Below are 18,294 nucleotides of genomic sequence, written 5' to 3' on the forward strand. Positions count from 1 at the left end.
TTCTCTTTTAGTGTGTTATTAGGGCGGGAAGCAGGAAGCGGTCTGTTCGTTGGTTGGTTTCTGGGATGATAAGTCCGACTGGTACTGGTTTGTTGTAAAAGAAAAATACGCTGATAAGCTCCGGCTGAAAATAGTGGCTTAATTGAGCTTGTTGGTTTCCGACCAATTTGCTTGGTTACTGTTTATGTACGCTCCGTCCAGTGGTTGCCCTCCACGTCTTCTGCTCCCACGAACGACCCCTCCCGACGCTGCCTACCAACGCCCTAATGAAAACAATACGGATATTTTCTGACCGTATTCGAAATCGAATCCGTTTAGAGGGGTTGAGATCTGTCCGTATCCGAGTCCGGATATCCAACATCCGATACCGTATCCATATCCGAATACTCAAATCGCATATTTATGATGTCGATATCCAATCGTATCCTATCCGACATAGTTGACACTATCCGTATTCGAATCCGAATCCGGACAGAAATATGAAAACAAATATAATATCGGTGATATCCGTCCGTATCCGATCCGTTTTCATCCCTACCTATAAGTGATGGCTTGAAAAATACTATGGACCGGTTCACACCGAGAAAATACTGTTCAAACGCCCACTCGCGCGTCTGCCCCGCCCCTCCTTCCCTATTCTATGATTCATAGGCCCAAATCTGGTGAGGCCCAGCCCCAGCGTCTCTAGGCGTTGAGCCTCGAAGCCGTCATCGTTCACCATCGGAGGCGCGCTTCTCCACGGCCCGCGCCGCGACCTTGGTGCCCGCGCTGGTCCCTGCCTCGCTGCATCCGTCGCCTGCGTTGTGCCTCCATCTCCCTTCCTCGCCGCCCTTTCTTCCCCGCGCTGCTGCTTCGACAAGCCCGGCTGCTCCTGCCGCGGCCGCACCATTGCCGTCGAGGTTGCTGCATAGGTCTGTGCCTCCCTCGCGTCCATCGATTGGTCCTGGTCTTGCTTCCTCTTCTCGATTCGTCTACTGTCTTTTCGAATCTCATGTGTTGTGCACGGCTTTCGTCGTTCTCCACTCCCAGTCCTCGCACTCATGCCGGATGTCGGGCCGTCGGGGCACGTGCTGGCCGCATGCACCATCAAGGATGAGGCAGGGGCAGGGCTCCGCCGATGGGGCGCCAACAGAGGTGCCGAACGCACCGCCGAAAATGCAAGCCGTCCGGGAGTCAATGTCCGGTGATGGGTGGCCGGCATGCAATCGTTGAGGAGCTGGGAAAAGATACAGGTATGGCCATTCTTTGCCTTTTTATTCATTTAGCCTGGGCAATAGAACACCTTGGATTTGCTACAGATTACCTACTAATAGATTTGAACCTGCGAATCCTTCAGTGATAGGGCAAACAATGATATAAAACTAGTTGTGTCCAATTTTTTATTGTGTTTCCAGGTCTCTTCTTATTGTACGTCCGACGAACATTCTTTATGGTGTTTTTACTAAATCCATGCTGTGTTCCTAGGTGTAATACCAATATACTATGTATATGTCTTTGCTGATGTCAGATTGCCTTTTCGTATTCTTAGCTGGCTAACAATTATGTGATACCTGTGTCCCGAGGGACCACAAATATTCATATTCTGTTTCATGTATGCAGTTACTATTTGTTTTGATTCCTGTATTTTGCAGGTTATGGATGCAATGTTCAGCAAAAGAGTTATTCCCTGTGCCTTCTATTGCTGAAAAGGTGAATGCTCAGCTAAATAAATCTGTTGTCGCCATGTTCTTCAGTAGGCCGCAGTTTACTCCTACCTGCCATTTATTTGTTCATCATTGTCCATATTAGTTGGATAGGTCCTAGGTTCGAGTCGCGGTCTCCTCGCATTGTATAGGCGAGGGTAAGGCTTGCCACTGATACCCTTCCTCAGACCCCGCACAGAGCGAGAGCTCTCTGCACTGGGTATGCCCTTTATATTACTCTCATACTCTGTTATCCTTTATCAGTTGAGTCAGTGCTTGGTTAGATGGTGAGTGTCGTTGCCAATTCTTCCTATTGCACATGTGCATGATTTTGGAACAATTTGCCTGAGAGAGGCCTTGCCAAGGAGGTGTCAAGATTACTGGACCTCAAAACATTAAGACTCTTGGTCTCAGTTTCACATCCACTGCTATTCTATTATTGCTATATAGTTACTAAGGAAAGGCTAATTGGTTATGTTAAAATAGAGGTTACTAACTCACATTTCTGGTTTTCCGGCCATTACAGAAAAAAAAACTCATTACACGTTGACAACGTGTACTTATATTCTTTTGCAAAACTAATTTATTTTTCATCTTTCCTACATGATTTATTTCAAACTCTGCTATGCCGACATACCTCATTTTTTTCAGACATGTGCTGTTCAAATTAGAAATAACAAAATAGAAATGCCCTACTTTCTTTGCATGTGATTTGCTTTATCTGAGCTGTGTGCAGAAATAATTCCATCTTTATTAATTGGTATTCCTTTATTATGTTGACATTAATCTTACAATTTTTTTTTGCTTCCAGACATAATGAGGGACGACCAAAACATTCAAAGGGTGTCCCAAGTATTTTGTTTCCCCCCTTTTATTCAGGCATTGTCCCTTGACTAATCTTCATCTATGGTTTGCTGTAGCAATCAACATCAAATTGTGTATGCTTTCCTGTAGTTTCACACCGAAGGGAGCGACTGGCATGTTCCTAATGAATAATAGAATTCAAAGTTCATCCGTGATCAATTCAAACCATCGTTCGAATTTACTTAAGCAAAGCAGTCTTCAGGTTTTCTACAGTACATATGGTTGGGATATCACCTAGTTGATCTAACATATTAGTTTCTCTTTATTCAGTGTTGAATATATGGGCACAACAAAGTGTGTCATCTAGGTCTGTGCTGGAGCGAAAATGTGAACAACTATTTCGGCTTATAGGTACGAAAGTATTTTCTCTTCATGTAGATATTTTATCTTCAACTTCGTAAAAGAGTTGTCTATCTTTTCTTCATGCAAATATGCTTAATCCCTTACTCTGCTAAAGTGCTTAAGGATATCTGAATTGTTTTGCTGTTTGCATCACCCAGGAAGCTTGATTTTTCCTACCAAATTTGTAAGGCATCTATTTCCAATCTTAAGGCTTATGTGGGGTTCAGTTGTTTGATAAATCATTGCCAACTTTGTTTTCAGGAGTACCGAGATTCAGAACACTGTTGGGTCCTATGATGTCGGTTTCCCGACTAGGCTTAAGGGTCTTGCATAACCACATGGTGCTTCTCAGGTCTAAATTGCAATTTGTGGCTTCAACTACAGCTCTATCACCTTCCGTATCTTATTTCTTGATTTTTCATGTGTGTGTTATGAAACTAATGTTTTGCGTTGATCTCTCACGGTCCGAACCTCTCTTCGCTGCCTTGATCTATTGAGTGAAGCAACCAAAGATTGCCCTGCTGATTTTGTTTTAGGCAGGATCGTTCTGACTGCACTAAAGGTTAGCTGCAATTTCCCATGCATTTGTCTATCCTGATTTTGTAGTATATCCAAGCAAAACTCTTTCTAGGTGAGAGAATAGACATACACCGCCTTTGGTATATTTATCCTGTCCTCACAAAGTTCAAACAAGTGCAACAATGGTATCCAGCATCTAGGTAGAAGTTTAGTGAGCATGCATACTGTTACTGTATTATTCTTCCTATTGGTTGTGGTTCCTTCTTATTAATTTATTTATGGCTTGTCTCTGCATGGGATGTGCAATCACATTTTCAGAAAATCTATGTTTGTGATCCCTTGGTGTTGGCCGATAGCTCATTGTGGAAGCTAGCAGAAATGCAGAACGGGAGATGTTATAGCTACTTGCCACTTCCAACTTTCAAAATTAAATATATTATGGACCCAGGAGGAGCTTATTATGCTGTCCATCAATCTCATGAGGTTCAATGTGACCCGTCATCGACGGTTCCAGTATTTGTCATACACGTTGTAGTTGCAATTCTCCATAGAATGGGAATGCCAATGAGACTCGTAAGCATGTTTTGGTTGCCGCTTTTCACGAGCCTTTCCTGAATGTTCTGTACAAGGAAAAGGCAAAGTAATTATTCTTTTTTTTTAACGCGAGCTTTTACCACTCATCATTTCCCTTTAACTGCCTGAAGGATCATCAAAGTAATTATCCTTGATTGACCTATTGGTATACTATTTTTTTCTTAAACATTATGTAAATGGCTGGTATCCAACCTGCGCGCGCAGCGAAGCATGCGGACCGTCCTAGTTATGTATGTCTTCGATAGCAGTTGCAGCCTCCCCTCCTACTCTCCCACCCCTTCCCCTCTTCCTTCCCCTTCTCCATCCTCCTCTCTTTTTCCATCGGGTACTATGTGGATAGTCAAAATTACACCATGAATTATCATATCTATATCTATATACTCTCTCTCTTCATGCAAGGTGTCTACATTATTCCTCACTAAGTGTCCACTAACTTACAATCTTTTCATCCAAGCTATCCATGTCATCCCTTATTAATTACAAAAAAATGTCCACATCATCTTTATTATGTGCAACACTTTTAATCTCTAATCTATTAATGTAAAGTCAGTTACATATGCTATTTGTTTCATCACCTATTCTTCTATAACGTGATCAAATATTCTATTGATTTTTCTTCTATTAGCCATGCCATCCCTTATTAATTAAAAAAATGTTCACACCATCTCTATTATGTGTAATATCTTTAATCTCTAACCTACTAACGTAAAGTCATTTACATATGCTATTTGCTTCATCACCTATTCTTCTACAATGTGATCAAATATTCTATTAATTTTTCTTCTATAGCTTACTGATTTTTTACTAGATCCGATACAATAAAATAACATGCAAGTCAAATTTATATACATACACAGTATACAAAATGCCATATAGTAATTCTATATATAAAATAGAATTATTTTTAAGAAAATCTCGTGGCAACACGCGGAGTATGCTTCTTTATACTAGGTAACATACCGGATAGACCTTGGAACACCTCATGGATAGAGTGTTAATAAATAAAAATAAATCACAGAACATCACATGTATATCATGAAAAAAAACATAAAAATAACAATAATTAAAGTAAAAGAATAAAAGAATAAAACTAAGTAAAAATAATAAAATCCACACAAACACATATAGGACAAGAAATAGAAGAAAAGAAAGAAAACAAAAAATAAAACATGAGAAAATAAAAAAATATAGAAAAAATAGATATAGAATAAAAGAATAATAAAAGCCCAGGAAAAACTGAAAAATGAGGAATGAATAGAAGCAAGAAAAAGAAAAAATAAAGAAAGAAAGAAAGAAAAGAATACGGCCTAATAAAAAACCAGTAAAAAGAAACAGGGACATCAGCATGCGGCCCAATAAAACAGTTGTCTACGCATACGGTCCAATAAGGAAATTGGCTGCGCGCACGCGACTAATCAACGTGTTGCTCCAGACCATATCGCTGCTCTCTATTGCTTCGGGGCGTGGTTTTTTTTGGTAGTGATCAAGAACATTCCCGATAGTTTATCAAAAGAAAAAATTCCCCATGGTATGGGTCTCTTTGGTTAACGACCTACTCAGGTCTTTTTTTTTTGCTAGAGTTGATTCTCTGCTAAATTCAGTTAGAGTTCTGCCAAACGGTTTTTTAGAGGAAAGTGATTCTCTACTGAATCTACTGAAGTGATTCTTTGAAATGAACTAAGAGACTAAGAGCAGAAAAAGTAGCTTTTTCTGATTCTGTGAAGTAATTCTCCATCGTGATTTTGAGAATTTATGCTAAAGAATTAAAGAGAATCACTTTCAGCCATAAAATCACTTCTCTCAAAGAATTAGCTTTCATAGACAATAAAATTAGATGGAGTTATACCAAACATGCACTAACTGCTTGGCAACGATTATACCAAACATGCACTAACTGTTTGGCAACGATTTTGGTCACAGGACGCTCAAAATCAATAACTACTCGGAACGGTTAGCACCCGGAGGTCCGCCCATAGGAGGCGTCTAGATGTTGTTCCATTCAAGTGCATCCACCACTCCCGTCCTGTCCCCAAGTAATAGAAGCGCGTCCCATCCCATCCTCGTAACAGCAGCGCACCCGTAACCCCGCAACGCCGAAACACCCGATGCAACGTGTGCAACACCCTATTTACTTTTGAAACTATTCAGATGCAACACTTGCAATATAGATCTAAAAGATAGATGAAACACTTGAAACATGTGTATGAAACACTTGCAAAACACACCTGAAAAAACACTTGAAAACCATTACAAAACATATTCAACATCCAGATAAACACTTGCAATGTGTGAAACATATACAACATCCAGATAAACACACTTGCAACATACGTTTGAAAAATAGATAAAACATTGGAAACAGACGTTTGCAACATATGCAACATCCCGGTCTGCATTTACAACATCCATACGAAACACTTGCAACATGCAGTTTCAATGCAACATCTCCTTGTTGCTTGGGAGAATGGAGGATCGTCGGCATATGGAGTTCACGGGTGTAGAGCTCGCCGGTAGCGTGGAGAACGACGCTCAAGTGGAGAAGGGTAGCAACAGGGTCCCTTCGGTGGAGTGAGAGAGGGCTGAGGGAAGGCCTATCGGTCGCCGCTCCAAGCATGAGCCGTCACTAGAAAGGGATAGAAGTGACCGAGCAAGCACAATGCTAAACAGAAGCCGCGCAGATGATGAGAGTAGTGGAGAGGGAGGAAGGCGGGTGGTAGCGCCCGGGTGTAGTGGAGAGGAAGGATAGTGGTCGGTCGAGTGCGATGGAGAGCGTCGCGGTGGAGCACAGTGGCGATTCCATAGTGGGTTCGAGAATGGATGCAGGAGCAGCGGCGAGTCAAGAGGAAAGTGAAGAGCAAGAGTTTTTTTATTATATTAAGCAACGTGAGATGGCGTCCGAGCGAGTGACAATGTTGGACCGTTCGGGCGGCATAGAGGCCCTCAAACACAAGTATCCGGATGACTAGACGCCCTATCCAAGGTATTTCCGATAACAGAATTGCTATACAATGACCGTGTGTTTTGTTGTCCTTCAGCACATGTTTTTCTATTCCTCTGATCGGCATCGTGCGTGCATCGTTTGCACTGCCATTTGTGTCTCTATCTTGGAGGATCCACTTCTGAGCGTTACTGTTTCAAATTGGGAGTCGTGACTCTATTTTCTAGCGTTTCATTTCCCTAATCCATGTCGTCTTCTCCCCCCAACGCACCCTGAGGCGATTTCATGGTGGTGCGTCCTTGCCATCCGTCATTTGTCTTCTTCCTCGATGCTCTCTTCCCTGCTGCGGCGATGAAACGACTGAACTCATGATTCGCCATCGTGGACTCCTGCTGATGGTGTGTACTCGATCCTATTTCATGGTCGTGGTGTAGATTTTGTGGATCTATACTGTGTTGAGGGCAGAGGGATGGAGATTTGGGGTGTGTGATTTTGGAATGTAAGCAGGGCGACGGGGATCGATGGGGTAGGATTTGGGAGGACCGGCACCGACGACGATGATGTGGCACCCTTATCCACGTTGGCGACGCCTGCACGGGCCAGTCGGTGCTGTCTCTTCTTCATGTCCGTGAGAGACAATGGTGCGAGCGGTGTTGAGACCGGTAGGCGCTGTTGCTGCGTTTAGAGCTAGGGCGGGGGTTTATGTCTAGGGCAGGTGTGGATGGGGTTGGATTTGCATTGGATTATCTACCTCGTTGTCGATCTATCTTTTGTGGATTCATGTCGCTGTGGATCTGTCTTTGCTTGCTACCAGCGATAGTGCATCGGTGGCTAGCATGGCTGAAAGGTCCTAATATGGCTAGAGGGAGGGTGAATAGCCTATTTAAAAATCTACAAATCAACTAGAGCAATTTGATTAGTGTGACAAATAGCGTAATGCAAACTTGCTCTAGCTCTACAAGGGTTGCAAGCCACCTATCTAACAATTCTAGTTGCAATGATTACTTAGGCACACAAACTTGCTATGTAATTACTCACTAAGAGCTCTCAACCTTGCTACTCTAAAGAACTCAACTAGATGAATGTAAATAATAAAGCAAGCTCTCAATTCTAATTACACTAAAGAGCTTGTATCAACTAGTTTGTAAGAATGTAAATGAGTGAGTAGAGTGATTATACCGACGTGTAGGGAATGAACCAATCACAAGATGAATGTATAGCCAATCACTAGGAGAATGCCAAAGACAAGAGACAATCGATTTTCTCCTGAGGTTCACGTGCTTGCCAACACTGCTACGTCCCCGTTGTGTCAACCAACACTTGGTGGTTCGGCGGCTAAGAGGTGTTTCACAAACCTCGTCCACACGATTGGACACCACAAGAACCGACCCACAAGTGAGGTAACTCAATGACACGAGCAATTTACTAGAGTTACCTTTTGGCACTCCACCAGGGAAGGTACAACTCCCCTCATAATCACCGGAGATGGCCACGAACAATCACCAACTCGTGCCGATCCTCCACCGCTGCACCGAGCCGTCTAGGTGGTGGCAACCACCAAGAGTAACAAGTGAAATCCACAGCGCAACACGAATACCAAGTGCCTCTAGATGCAATCACTCAAGCAATGCACTTGGATTCTCTCCCAATCTCACAAAGATGATGAATCAATGATAGAGATGAGTGGGAGGAATTTGGCTAAGCTCACAAGGTTGTTATAGTCAATGAAAATGTGCAAGAGTGCTCCCTTGAGCCAGCCATGGGGCTATAAATAGAACCCCCTATCAAATAGAGCCTGTTATACCCCTTCACTGGGCAAAAACGCGCTCTGACCGGACGCTCCTGGTCATACTGACCGGACGCTGGCCCTCAGCATTCGGTCGCCTGATGGACGCCACGCGTCACTATCTTCAAACGCTGTTCATCAGATTTCAACGGCTACGAAGCTGACCGAACGCTCCGGTAAAACTGACCGGACACTGAAGCCCCAGCGTCCGGACATTTCTAGTAAGCTCCCTGAGGCATATTTTTTCTACCGGACGCGTCTGGTCCACCTTGACCGGACACAGACCAGCGTCCGATGCAATACCCTACGGTACTGTGTAGACCCGTCAGTTTGATCGGACATAGAAACCTGTGTCTGGTGCTTTCAGACCCAGCATTCGGTCAGTTGACCGATGCTAGCGTCTTCGCGATCAACTCGTTTTCACTTCTAACTTCTTCACCCTTGATCCAATGTGCCAACCACAAGAATTTGCATCCGGCGCAATAGAAAATAGGCATTTTATTTCCCAAAAGCGCCGAATGGCTTGCAGGACACCACCTCCTTTGTAGATGTGCCAACACCACCAAGCGTATCACCTTGTGCACAAGTGTTAGCATATTTTCATAAACATTTTCAAGGGTGTTAGCACTCCACTAGATCCTAAATGCATATGCAATGAGTTAGAGCATCTAGTGGCACTTTGATAACCGCATTCCGATACGAGTTTCACTCCTCTTAATAGTACGGCTATCTATCCTAAATGTGATCACACTCACTAAGTGTCTTGATCACTAAAATAAAAATGGCTCCTACATTTTATACCTTTGCCTTGAGCCTTTTGTTTTCTCTTTCTTCTTTTCCAAGTTTAAGCATTTGACCATCACCATGCCATCTCCATTGTCATGATCTTCGCCATTGCTTCATCACTTGGAGTAGTGCTACCTATCTCATAATCATCTTGATACACTAGGTTAGCACTTAGGGTTTTATCAATTAACCAAAACCAAACTAGAGCTTTCAATGGCTTGCAGCCGCACCAGGAGACAAGCGACTGGTTCATATACCTGCTCCACCACCGATAGGCCGTGCTCCATTAGTTCGCACCTTATGCTTCTAGATATCTGAAACAACGACAGTGCTTAACATGGAATAGGATCTGCTATCTGTTTGCTGCATCCATCAATTACTGATTAGTTTGAACTCTTCTCCTTTTCTGCAACTCCAACCCAATTAGATGCAGTAGCAGTAGCAGACTACATTTGCTTGCTGTTTTTGGTAGGATCTATTGATTTGGTTGCTTGTAAATCTCAATTGCTTGCCTATAAATCCCAATTGCTTTTTCTGTTAATCCCTATTGTGAATACTTTCAGTGGCTAGCCTAACTACATGCTTCATCGCTAGACACCTAATTGAAGACTCTTATATAGCTTATACATCCACTTAGCTGCAGACTTCTCTATTTTTCTCTAGCAGTTTTCTGTATTTTCCTATGTTGGCCAATAGCATTAGATGTTATTAGTTGTATTGTTTCTGTTGATTTAATTGTAGTAACTTATTGCCTTGAGTTATCCTATGTATGTGTTGCTTCAGCAAATTCTTGTATGCAGGATTAGTTCTTATAACAGTAGCTAGCAGGATGTTGTTTTCAGTGCGTTAGCTCAGGTTGGACAGCCTCTTTGTTGTCCTCTTCACTCTGCTTGATTGAATATATATTGAGTTTCCTAGTGTAGCCTTTTAAGAGGGTGTGCTATTAGCTCTTATTTTTCTGTAGATAAGTGATTTGCTTGGAACAATTGTGTTCTTCTCTATTTTATATTCAGTAGAACAGTGTATTGGGAACATCTCATGTAGCACTAGTGGTAGGATATAGAAGTTGCATCTTGACGATGAGGTATTTAGATCAGATACAAGGTTCATACTTTAGGTTTTCAAGTATCACTTTGAATTTTTTATTGCTACCATGTCTTTGAAGTGCCTGTTTGATTGGATACTCATTTTTGAGTGATAGGCATTCATATTTTTTAGAAAATACTAGTTGATTAAACTTTATTATTTTTTATTGTAGCCATGGATGTTGATGAGTTGAATTCTGATACTGAATCTAGAAATGGTGACTATGATGATGAGTTTAATATGAACTCTGAAGAAGACAACGACTCTGGTTCATTGAATATTGGCTGAGGTAGTAAGTTTACTTGATTTTGTTTGTTTATGCACTTGTGTATTATAATATGATATATCTTGTTGCCTTTTTTGGATATAAATTCCTCGGATGATGATATTGATCCTGCTGTAGCAGTCCAGGCTTTCAAGCATCTGAAAGGAGCATTTCTCTGGAGTATGTTCTGAAAATTTTATGATTAAACTATGCATATTTCTATATCTCTTTGTACTATTACCTTCACTATGTCATAGTTATAGGAGTAGGATATCAATCTGTCTCTCATTTGCACATATCAACCTTTTCTGTTCTTATTCTCCAGCATTTAAGTTACTGGAATCAGTCCATGCCACTATGTTTTTTATGAACTAACTATTGATGTTGTTTTTTCAGTTTGTTAAGTCTATTAAGAAGAAAGGGAAATCACGACGTTCTGAAGTCTAGAAGCAGTGCTGGAAAGGTAAATTCAGTAGCATGTGCTTTTTTGACACCATGTTTAGTGAACTAATGATTAGTTTCATAACTGGAAACTTAGTTTTTCATTGTTTTTTTAGAATCTTAGAGATGTTAAAGGCACCGATAAAGGAAAATTAACTACTGATGAGAGTTCATCTGCTAAAGCAGGAAGCACGTGCAATAACAAGTATTTTGGAGAGAAAATAAGAGAATTGGATGAGTGTAAGAAAAAGATCATCAGGGATCATGGATTTGGGATCTTGCCTGAGTATGATGGATGTTCAAGTGCCTAGAAACTTTGTCCAATGGATTGTGGATCAAGTCGATGTCAACTGTTGTGATATACTTATTGGAGGCAAAATATTCCCTTTTTCTGCAAAATCAGTTCACCTATTCTCAGGGATTCCAATTGGTGGTGAAGACATCAGGCAATAGAAAAATAAGTCTACAAAGGTCAATTTTCTTAAAGAAATCAATGAGACTTCTTTGCCCCTCATCAAGACCTTTGACAAGAAGTTGGTAGGCAACACTTTGTCTGATGATGACATCTTCTGATACTTCATGGTTGTTGCATTGTCAACTTTCCTATGCCCAAACTCAAGTACTCTTCCTAGCCCCAAGTATCTAGGTGCTTTGATTGATGTTTCGACTATGAAAGATTGAGATTGGTCCAAGTTTATATTTGAATGGTTGTTTGCTTCAATATCATTATATAGAAAAAAGCAAAGGACAATCGGTGGCTGCATATAGTTCTTTACGGTATGTCTTTTTTCCATTGCTTGTTTTCCTATCAATTACTTTTTGTCATCTATATGTAATGTATTTACTGATCGCTTTGTAATTTCTTGTAGGCTTACTATATAGACTTCCTGAACTTTGGATCTTGTCACCAGCTTTTCCTAAATTTGCCAAGAATTCTATGTTGGAGAGGTTCAATGATCAGAAAATATGCTTCATATGATTGTGTCTATGCTGATAAGTTTGGAAAGCGTCCGGTAAGTCTTGGTTTGAGGTTTTATGAGTGTTGTCATATTTGTTTTGTTCTTGTTTAGATTACTGACTAACTAACTATAATATATTTTGTGTAGGTCAAATCTATTGAGGAAACTTGTTATGCTGAATCTTTGTTACCGGTTGATGCTTGTGCTTCTTTTAGGGATTCTCTATATACTGATTGTAGATTATTTGATGAACAAGTAGGTGCCTTTTTAGTATGTTCATGAGTATTTCATTTAGTTTAATATTTGTGAATAAATTACTTGGTTTAGTTCATTGCTATTTTAATATGCAGAATCCGCAATATTTTGTTACCCAGCCTCCATTTTGAACTTTGCATGATTCATATGGTACTATTAATTTGACATGATGGGGCAATGAAGCTTTGTGTGACATTTTCCAACAACATCACACAACACATGGTTTTAGGAGCCCTAACAAGCTTGTCATCTCAATGTTCTAGTACATGAAAAAGCAGTCATGGTCATGTAGTTGTTGATGATTCGTTGCCTAAGAATTCTACTGCCGAAATCCCTTCTCCAGCCAATGTTCAGTGACAAAGATAATGATGCAATGACTCATGACTATGAAGCCCCAATGCCTGCTGATTCAACTCATACCATTATGGAATATATTTTTGATACCACATTGGCTACTGCTATTGCAGTTAATGTAGAAGATGTGGATCCCACAATGGTTGTTGCTACTAAAATTAATGATGAAGATATTTCTGTGACTGAAAACGTTGATTCAGATAGTGTATACAATGTTTTTGGTAGTGACAATTGTTTTGTTTCTCAGTCAACTAAAATTATTCCTTCCAATAACTCATCAGTTCAAGGTACATGAGTGATCTGTACCTTTGTTTTAGCATTGAGTTAACTTTGTTTGGCTTGTTCATACTCTTATGAATATTTTAAGGTGCTAGATGCAGCTGTAGATTCATGTAGAAGGAAGAGGAAGAGAAAAAACTATGCATCACAAACTTCCAGTCCGAATAGTGTAGCTTCTAGGACTCGACACGGACTATCTCAATGTCTTGGAAAATCCCCTCTCAGTTGTAGAAAAGATGATGCTGAGGTCAATGTTCCTACATCTTATTCATTTTCCTTTAGCTTTGTATTTTCTAAATTGATGGATCATCTCTATTCAAAATTTTCTTTTGTTGATTATGTTATTGTGTCTAGAATAGTGAGTTCAGTTTAAAATTATTTCCATGAATAATGTATTTTTGAATTTTAGGCAAGTGTTCTAGATCATACTAGAACTGGAGGTACAAAGGATAATCCTGTAGTTGTTGAAGAAGCCCTAGTCATAATTTCTAATGCTGCAAGTAAACGTTAGAAGCTTGAACTAAAAGTGAGTTTCTATGTTTCCCTGTTCCTATTTTTCCTATGTGTGCACCTCACTGCTATTTGTAGATAATGCTACAAAATACTTTATAGGCATAGGTTGCAGCATTTTTCTGCTATTTGGTATTGCCTTTTTTTGGGGTTTGTGTTGTTTGCTATCTTTAAATGTCTATTCTTCAATTATCAGTATGGTAAAAGTCTCCATTCCAGTGACTAGTAGGGGCCAACAACTAGCTATTGTGTGCTAGACAAGTCCAATTCCCCATGGTTGTGCTTGTATTTGTTGTTCTGAGGTTTTCAAGGGAGTAATGATGCTTAAACATGGAATTTGATGTTTGGATTCGAGGGTGTGCGGTTGGCAGCCGTGGATTTGTGGGGTTATGTTAGGGACCTACTCATTGTAGTGCATGTGTGAAAACTTATTTTATGGGGGAATTTACACATAGTGTTGTTGGCATCAATATTTCATAAGATACAATAGCTAATGGCACAAGGGAATTGAGGGCTGACTGCATATTTTTTGGTGGTGAGTTATTAATGGCACAAGGGAATTGAGGGCTGTTTGTAGCATTAGGTCTTTGTCAAAGTTCTTTCTCCTTGGGAAATTGGCATGTGGCTGCTTGTGCTCTTGCATCATGAGTTTGTGACTCTGTTGGTCCTTGATGTGCTCCACCTAACACTTACAGTACTGTCAATTCAGAGCTTTAGGGCCATAGTTTTTTGTTATCTTTTAGGAAATGCAAACCAAGCTTCTAGCTGGTTCTAATCTTCCACCTGTTTTCTTTAACTATTATTTGACCAATTTTCCTATTGCTATCTATTCTGCAGGAAGGAAGTGTACCTGCTGCTTCTAATTCTCGAATGCCACCTCTTCCTCATGAACCAGCTGGCTTCTACAATGATCGTGGTGCGATAGTGGACATACCTCTTGATTCAACAAAGGTAACAGACTTTGAATTGTTTTTGTTATTACCATGATCTTTCATTCTAGTCTATGTTTTGGAGCAGACTCACATTGTATGTATATACATTTTTGTACTTATTTAGTATGTGTTGCTGCAGCTGAAAACAACTTCTACTTCAGATCAGAATCGTGGTGCTAATATATGCCATGGAGGTGTCCCTATAAATATATGTTTGACCTTATGTGCACCTAATTTATTTTTTTATATGTTTGCGCCTGATTTACTTGCTAATATATGTTTGTAACTTGTTCTTTGTAAAATCGTGGTTCTAATATGTTTGTCTTATTCGTTGTACTAGCACCTAATTTACTTTTACTTTTTGATAGGTTCAATCTGAGAGCAGCTTCCACTTCCAATTTTGCCCTGCATCAGAGGGTTGGACGTTTGTTGACCGGATGAGGTCTAATCCATTTGGTGGAGGTGGTAATGTGGGCAATCAGGAAACTATAGAGACCGAAAGAAATGACAATGTTGAAACTATAAGCTTGTTTATTAGATATGATCAATTTTGTATTATGACATATCTTGTGTTCTCTTTTCTCTCTTTTCTGAAACTAATATGGTAGTATTTTTTTATTAGGACCTTCTCCATATGGAGTCTTTACCTTTTACTATTATTCTACAACTGCTGAAGATTCAACTGCTCCTGTTCCTCTAGCTACAATCAGCCCTTTTGGAGAACACTATAACATTGTAAATTGGTATTTCTAGTTTAATCATTTTGGAACAATTGTCTTATGAGATAATCTGCTAATTTGCTTTTGCTGCAGCCATGGTAGTGGAAGGACAATTGTTAGTAGTTAGGGGCTGCTCTCAGCCATGTAATAGCTAGTACAAGTAGTTATAGTACTATCCATACTCTAGTGTACCTTAGCGGTACTAGTCCTGTATATATTGAGAATAAAGGCAATAGAAGCATTTCTGTTGTCCCCTTCTTTATACCTCTCAGCCGTGTTTGTTTTTGTGCTTGTTTGTTAGGTATTTGAAGAATAGAATGAAATAGTATGAATCCTATTATGTCAATTTTTACTTTATGATTTTTGAACAACTTCATGTTTTTTTCCTGATTTTGCAGGCACCTACACCTCTTCCATCCCATTGAGGTGGGACTTCTGTTTCTGCAAAAAAGTATGGAAAGCAATGGTTTATCAGACGACTCTGAGTCCTTTTCAAATCAAGGTCCTTACTCTTCTAGTGCAAAGTTGGTTGTTCATAGTCCTAGGAGGACAGTGATCCCAAACAAATACAAGTTGAGCCCTTATATGATGCCTCATTCGAAGATAACAGTGTCTAGACTTGAAACTGACGTATATGAGGTTGTTTTGAAGATGGCAGAAACTGAACATTCCAAGTAAGTTTTAAATGTTTACAACCTCCTTAGCAGTTTTCACCACTCTTGAGTACACTTGAATCAAGTAATTATGAAATATTTTTATTTGTTTTAGTCTTGTAGTAATCGATTATGGGCAAGTGGTTGTTAAATTAAGTGCACTTGCAAATTCTCTTAAGCCTCAAGGAAAGGTCCGTTACTCTATAGTGAATGTTTTGTGCAGATTGTTATTCCATAGGAAACACCCTAAGAATTATTACCAGCATTATTTCTTCTCTAAAGTTGGTGTAAGTGTCATTTATTTCTTTTTTTCTCAATTACATGTGGTAACTATATCAAATAAAATAATATTGACCAATTTGTTTTTATAGGACTATTTTATTGGAAATCACGGTCCTAATGATAGCAAGGAGAAGGAGCTATATGATAATGCAGTGAAATGCTTTAAGGATGTTGGTCATGCAAGGTCATTAGCATACAGCCAATATGAGAGTAACCATCCTTTTAATTTTTTTAAGCTTTAGCACACATATTGTGTGCATTACAGTTGTGCTAATAATTCCTTCTTTTTCATTTTGTGTTATTTTGTCAGCTTTATTTTCTAATTCTCTACCATGATCGGTTGTATGTGGTTGTTGTGTATATCACTCAAAAATTAATTGTAATCTTGGATTCCTGTGCTCTATATTTTGGAGCAGACTCATATTTCCATAAAGTTGTCCATGATGAATTTGTAAGTAGCAGCAGCACATGGATTCACATCATTTTGTTTGAATGTAATGTGAAATTTTGTTCAAATAAGAAAAAATATATATCTGCACTCTAATAATTTCCTCTACCTACTTTTAGATACCAAACTTGACCACAATCTAGAGTGAAGTTATTCAAATTGACTTTGGGTTCCATGGATATAAAGTTATCTATGCAGATGTACCTCAGCAGACTAAGAAGTAGGTAATGTATAGTCTTTTTTAAATTTTTTTAGATCATATCATTTTGTGCGGTCATATCATTTTGTGCGGTGCTTATAATATTATGTCTTGTCTTTCTCATATCTTGTTTTAGCTTTAGCAATGATAGTGGTATCTTTGCGATGAAGAATCTAGAGCTTTGGGGGCTAAATGTCTATTTGATGGACAAGTTTTCTAAAGCTAATATTGGACATCTTCGTATCAAGTACGTCAATGACTATGATTTTTAATGAATACAATAGTTCTGATGATGGTCGATCTAAAGTGATGAAATATGATGTTGAGGTAATACTGGTTGTAATGTCACTTTGTGTATTGTTCCATCATGTACTCAATTGATAGTTGTTTCTAATATTTTTTTCTCAGGTACGAACAGTATTATAAGAGAGCATGACCTGCGTGTTGTGTTTAGATCTTGTGTTTAGGTTCCTATCATGTAGTGTGTAGGTTCATGCTACTGAGTGCATGGTACTTTGTAAAGAAGCTGCTACGTTGATGAGAATAGTTGGTGCTCAAATGGTTGTAAATATTAATCTATAGTCAAGAGGCTAAACTAAAGTAGATTATAATATTTGGTTGGATGGTTTGTTTGGATGCTTGATGTTAACTATTTTTTTACCATTATTCTAAGTTTATGTCCTTCTGTGTTAGTGTGTCTTTTTTGTCCACTATGTTTAGTGTAGTAACCTTTTGTAGCGAAGACAAGGACAAGCTTGAGGGTTGTGGAGGTCCCTAAAAGCATCTAGGCTCCTAGTTGGGTTTCGGTGATTAATGACAATACGTAATTACTATGACTAACGTGTGTTTTGTAGAGGTAATTAAGTTAGGTCATAGTAATGGAGATTGATTGGGCAATCATGGTTGTCATGCCCCTACGATGGAAATTGTTTCGGTTTCAAAGGATGGACTAGTTCTAAGTGTCATTTAGAGTTGAAGAGACACTTAGAGTAGTTTAGGACTTTGTTTTTCCTTTGGTTGTACTATTAAGGGGGGTACGGACGGGTAGCTTGACCTAGGTGAGTCTAGTGGGTTAGGTGTGGTGCATACTTGCTAAATCTAGCACTAGGTAGCTCTAAAATAGCCCTTAGATCAATTGGAGCAAACTTTATTCACATATGATCGAGAGTTGGAAGTGAATGGAGGGTCAAATGCTGACCGGACGCTAGTTCTAGTGTGACCGGACATTGGCGTAGAGTCCGATCAGTTCATTTGATCAAGGTGAAATCGTCTAGCACGATCGGACGCTGAGAGGTGAGTGACCGAACATTGGGCGCCAGCGTCCGGTCGACTCCAGTAAGGTTTTAGAGAGGGAAAATTGTGACCGAACGCGTCTGGTCATAACTTAAACACTGGGTTTCG

This window comes from Miscanthus floridulus, chromosome 4, assembly GCF_019320115.1.
Source record: "Miscanthus floridulus cultivar M001 chromosome 4, ASM1932011v1, whole genome shotgun sequence".
Classification (NCBI taxonomy): Eukaryota; Viridiplantae; Streptophyta; class Magnoliopsida; order Poales; family Poaceae; genus Miscanthus; species Miscanthus floridulus.